Raw genomic sequence first — 6,510 nt, forward strand, 5'->3', positions numbered from 1 at the left:
GTTCACGGTCGAGTTCACTGCCGAAGAGAGCTTCCTGGTCCTCTGGCCCCCAGGTAACTCCCTCTTCCTCGTTGCTTCCCTCTCTCCTCCGCTCCACCTGCCACCACCGCCACTCCGCCCCCCTGCTGGCAACCGCCACTGATCCCACTCTAGGACCACTCCAGAAAAAGAGAAAAGTGCTTCAATGTTATTGTTAGTGATCCATACTGAAGCCGGAGAAGAGTAGCACCTCACCTCGTTATTAGACTGGGCGAGCTATCAAAAGGAACACTGTTTATCACACTTTATACACACACATGGAAAGTAACAGTTAGTTAGCACTTCTGAATACTTAGTAGAATATTCAGGCTGCTACACTTGTTTTCGGCTACTGGCTTATTTTACACATTATTTTATAGAGGCTGAGCCCTTTAGTGTTTTCTTGTGTTCTTTTGGAACTGTATGTTTTCAATATAAACTCTGTTTTTAGGAGTTGCTTTTGTGGCTTATTTATTTGTCTACAATACCTCTTAATTGATTGATTGATTGATTGAAAACTTTATTAACAGATTGCAGAATGGGTACAATACAGTACAGCTCAATACACACAATTGTTAAGGGGATGCAGACCAGAGAAAGACTTTCGTCTTGTTTACATCAGGGTCCAAATGTCAAGTTAGACCGCGCTCTCAAGATACGACACTGGGTGCTGAAATCCCATTAAGTATTATATAAAAGAAGCAGTGAAGCCAGACCAGCACTCTCAGGTTCAAAATTTAATGGCAGCCTGAAACAAACATGTTTCGGAAATATGTATTCCTTCTTCAGTGTTATAGCTTGCAATGGACTTGCAGTCAAGATAATGGTGGTTAATGATTTGGCAGGAAATGACATCACAGTGCAGGTGTGCCTGAGTCTATTGGTCCTCAATGACAAAAGAAAAGACCTATCAAAATAGAGTCCGTTAGTAAATACAAATTATACAAATATACCATGTATAAAAGACATATAAAAAGACATAAAAAACACAAAAGCAAAAGCAAAAATTGCATTACATTACCATACCAGAAACTTGCTATGTAACATGCCCATAGTTTATAGGGCTAATTTAGCCCCTATACTTTTTTCTTTTTTCTTTTAAGCATCAAAGGATAAACATACCTCTTGCAGGAAACAACCACTTGGATTAAACCATATAGATAAAAGGTACTTAAAGGAAACAGGTTAAAACGTTCTCTTCATTCATTCCTCTAGGTTCTATGCAATCAAACAGGTGGATATAATAACATTCCCGTTGTAACAGTAACTTATGTCTGTCTCCCCCTCTCGCGGGCCTGAGGACTAACTCAAGTCCCATGTATCTGAGATCGTTAACGGTATGTTTACACCTGGAAAAGTGTCTAGCTACTGACGACTTTATATCTGAATTTCTCACTGAACACTTATGTTCACTGATTCTTGTTTTAAAGGCTCTGGTTGTCTTCCCCACATAAGAAAAATCACACGGGCATTTTAGTAGATACACCAGATTGGCTGAATTACACGTGATACGCCCTTTAACAGGTATTTTTTTGTTCGTTTTCGGGTGCGTGTAAAATTTCTCTTTGATCATGCCTTGACACTGTACACAGGCTTGACATGGAAAATTTCCATCAGGGATATTAGACAAAAAATGTGTAGGTTTCCTTACGGGCAAGTCGGTTTTAACTAATAGGTTGGATAAATTCGCTTGTCTTTTATAAAAGTAATTAGGCGAATGTTGAAACGCTGTCCCTATTATTGGATCCGACTGTAGAATATGCCAATATTTATTGACAATGCTCCGTATGCCTTTCGTAATGGGGCTAAAAGTGGACACGAAAGATACTTTGTCTGTGTTTTCTTTTTTCTTTTTGGGGATAAACAACGAGGCCCTATCAATCAGCTTGGTTTTATTCAGGGCTTTACGTGTCAAATCGACACTATAGCCTCTGTCATGAAAACTGCTTCTTAGAACTTCTGCTTGTGCAGTAAATCTATCTTCAGTGTCGCAAATTCTCCTATAACGGAGTATTTGGCTGAAAGGTAGACTATTTTTCAAGGCAGGAGTGTGGTAACTGGAATAATGTAAGAATGAGTTACGGTCTGTCTCCTTTTTGAAGACCTCTGTATGTAAAGAAATACCATCCGGGGCTTTCTTGATCAAAACATCTAGGAAAGGTAAAGTATGTATATCAGACTTTAATGTAAACTTTATAGTTTCTCTGCAGGTGTTCAAGTACTCAAGGAAGGCATCAAGATCAGACGATGTACCAGACCAAATAAAGAACATATCATCGATATATCTCATATAGGATTTGACGAATTTCTCAAACAGGTTATTATTAAAAATGTGGTCAGACTCGTACTTGGACAAGTACAGATTGGCTAGGTTCACAGCGGCTGGGGAGCCCATGCTGAGGCCTCTGTTTTGCAAGTAGTATTTATCTTGGAATCTAAAATAATTCCGAGTTAGTACTAGGTCGGCTAGATTAACTAGCGCTTCTGTGGAGGGGAGTAATTCCTCTCTCGAGTTTAGATAAAAACTCAGTGCGTCCAGCGCGTCAGCATGTGGAATGCTGGGGTATAAACTGACTACGTCTATGGTAACTAATAAGTCCAAGGGACTAATATTACAGGTTGAAAGTTTGTTCAAAAATGTAGTAGTGTCTTTCAAATAACCACGCTGAGAAGAGGCCAAATCCTTAATATGCGAGTCAACAAATTGCGAGATTTTTTCTGTAGCGGAACCTATACCAGAGACGATCGGTCGACCAGGAGGGTTAACCAGATCCTTATGGATCTTCGGTAAAGTGTAAATAATAGGCGTAACTGGGTACTCTATGAACATAAACTTAAATTAATTTTCTGTAATCACCTCTGCCAATCTAAGGCTTTTAAGGGTAGTCTTAATTTCCGCGGAAAATTTAAATACTGGGTCTGTATTTAAAAGGGTATAAACCTCAATATCGTTCAATTGTCTATTGATCTCGGATACATACAAACTCTTATTTTGGAGCACGATTCCGGAACCTTTATCGGCTTTCCTAAAAATTAAATCATCGTTCTTAATAAGATCCTTGAGAGCTGCTGACTCTGATTCTAATAAATTAGGGTAAAGGTGGGCTTTGTGACTGGTTTCACATAATTTAAGGACATCAAGTTGTACCAATCTGCAGAATGTCTCCACTGAGGGTGGGTTGAGATGAGGGGTAAACACGCTGCGTGGTTTAAATACCTTTCTTTTGGAGCAAATGGTATCCGGCTCTGTTTCTGGCCTTTCATCAACATCATCACATATAGGCACATTTTCATTAGTAACATATTGAGTTCTCTTATCCAAACCTCTGGCATAAAATGCTCTTAACTTAATGTTTCTAAAAAACTTAAAAGGAGTCCGCTTTCCGAGCCGGGACAAACGATAAACCTTTAGAGAGGATATTGTGATGTGGGTCGCTCAAATGTGCGTCAGAAATGTTTACTATATTAGAATCAATGTTAGAATCAATGTTTATCACCGGAACCGTGGATTTCTTTCTTTGGCTCCTCCTCGTCTTCCTACGGGATCCCTCGCCGGTCTGGTTGTTAGACACTGGTTGTTAGCGTTCACTTGAATGGACGTTGTTGTGGATACACGAGGTACCGTTCGTACTTAGCCAAGATGGCGGACCCACTCTTATCACCTCTCGTCCAGGTGACAAGATGGCGTCTGCGATCCCGTGAGCACAGCCAGCGGGCTGGGGCAACAGCATGGGCAGTGGTGAACTGGAGGAGCGTGCTGTAATGGCGACCTCTGCTGGTGAGAAGAGGCGTCCTCTGCGACGTCGGGGAGACGTCCACTGCTGGCTGTTGCTTGCTGCTGTCGCGCGAGCTAATACTGTTGCTACCCTAAACACAGCAAAACTTTGGGTCTGGATGCACCCTCCTGCTATATCGGTTGTACTACTAACGCAACGTGGCTGACTATACCACCGGTCTTCAGCGCCGCGCGCCCGGTAGTCTACTGGAGTCAGACGGAGCCGTTAGCAGCATGCTAATACACCACACACTTACTACTATAACCCGTTAACTGTAGACGTTAGTCCCGTTAACTATGGAGGTTAGTCCTTCGTTCTGTATCGCTTACTCACACACTATCGCTGGTACTTCTAGGATAACCCGTCAACTAGCAAGTACTTCTTATCACCCGTCGCTCTCCAACGGGGCTCTTCAACAGCACTCCTTTTGATTGATTGATTGAATACTTTATTTTGACACAAATCGTAGGACAAAAACATTTTAAAAGACAAGACAATAACAGTGGCAACAACGCTGGTCCTTCAACAGGGCTCGTTTGAGCACACGCCCGCTGCGACTGTTCACGGTCGAGTTCACTGCCGAAGAGAGCTTCCTGGTCCTCTGGCCCCCAGGTAACTCCCTCTTCCTCGTTGCTTCCCTCTCTCCTCCGCTCCACCTGCCACCACCGCCACTCCGCCCCCTGCTGGCAACCGCCACTGATCCCACTCTAGGACCACTCCAGAAAAAGAGAAAAGTGCTTCAATGTTATTGTTAGTGATCCATACTGAAGCCGGAGAAGAGTAGCACCTCACCTCGTTATTAGACTGGGCGAGCTATCAAAAGGAACACTGTTTATCACACTTTATACACACACATGGAAAGTAACAGTTAGTTAGCACTTCTGAATACTTAGTAGAATATTCAGGCTGCTACACTTGTTTTCGGCTACTGGCTTATTTTACACATTATTTTATAGAGGCTGAGCCCTTTAGTGTTTTCTTGTGTTCTTTTGGAACTGTATGTTTTCAATATAAACTCTGTTTTTAGGAGTTGCTTTTGTGGCTTATTTATTTGTCTACAATACCTCTTAATTGATTGATTGATTGATTGAAAACTTTATTAACAGATTGCAGAATGGGTACAATACAGTACAGCTCAATACACACAATTGTTAAGGGGATGCAGACCAGAGAAAGACTTTCGTCTTGTTTACATCAGGGTCCCCCATTTTCAATTCATCAGGACATATATGACATACATGACATACAGATAGTCAGTACTGCTACATCTATACATTTATGACATACCAGATTTGCAAATACAGTACTGTTTGTGATACAGAAGGAGTCAGGAAAAGGGAGTATATACATTTGACGTAGAAACTGTACATTGGAGGAGGTTGGGTGGGGGGGGGGTTGGGTACACTGGGATATTGACAACCATACTGGGTAATCTACATTGGAGGTGGTTGGGGGGGGGGGGGGGGGGGGGGGCACACTGTATATACAAGCAAAACTGTACATTGAGGGGGGGGGGGGGGGACACTGTACAAACAAACAAAATTGTACATTGGACTATTGACAAAACCATACTAGGTAAATGACTGTACATTGGAGGGGGTTGGGTTAGGATATTTACAGGGGCCAGTGTTGAATTGCAGTCTCCCGTAGGTGTCCCTTGAGAGAGGTTTTGAAAGTGGGTAGTGATCCACATTCCTTTACAGCTTTGGGTAGGGCGTTCCACATTGATGTGGCATAATTGCGAAACGTGTTTAGTCCCTTATTTGAGCCGAATCTGGGTTTAACATGATTTGTGGAGCTCCCTCTGGTGTTGTGATCGTGGTATTCACTGACCTTTGGGAAGTATTTTGACATGTACATGGGTACCTTGGTCGTGTAGTGATGAGTGTCGTCCTGTTTTTTGGACTTTACTTATTTTCTTTAATACTCACTTTGAGGCTTCCACCTGTAAAGGTTGTTTTTTGTTGTTTATTTTTCCCTTTCTCCTCTGCGTAAGCAGTTTAGTGGTTATTCATACACGGATAACTAAGAGAGTCCCTATTACGTGCTCGTGACCCACACACACACGCAGCCCTTACATGACAGGGACAAGTTGCAGGTTGAAAAAGCCCTCAGCTCTGAACTCGGCAGGAGTGGCACAGCCAAAAGTGAGTGTAGTCTTTTGAAGGAAGAGACTCGAATTTCGAAAAACTACCCTACCCAGCTCACACCAGCCCCTGTCAATCATCTGACTTCTGGATTAATTTTTTTATTTCTCTTATATTTTGGGATTATCTCCCACAAACCTGAACGTTATTGCCATAAAACAGAATGCAGTTAGTTTCTCTACCTTTCTGTGAACGTCTTGCAAAAAACGGTGTTGCAATACGATGAAAAATGGTGGAGAAATTATAAAAAAAAAATTATAAAAAAGATGGCAGAATTCAGTACTGTATCTACAAAACCTTCAGTTTAATCATCTTCCCTTTATTCATTTGCTTAGATTTTTCAGGTCTGGTAAATTTTAGCATGGTGTTATTCATAGTCAAAGTAAATTTTTTTTTTAAATAGAATTGATATTCTCCTTTGGTTCACAATTTACTCAAGCCTAGTAACAGACACACTATTTCTGACACTGATCCATATGTCCCTAGATTCAGATACCAAGAACATGCAAATGGACCATTACATTTTTTTTGTAAATGTTTATTCTACGTCCTTATGGAATGAGTAAAAA

This window comes from Notolepis coatsorum (assembly GCF_963971535.1).
Source record: "Notolepis coatsorum genome assembly, chromosome: 3".
Taxonomy (NCBI): domain Eukaryota; kingdom Metazoa; phylum Chordata; class Actinopteri; order Aulopiformes; family Paralepididae; genus Notolepis; species Notolepis coatsorum.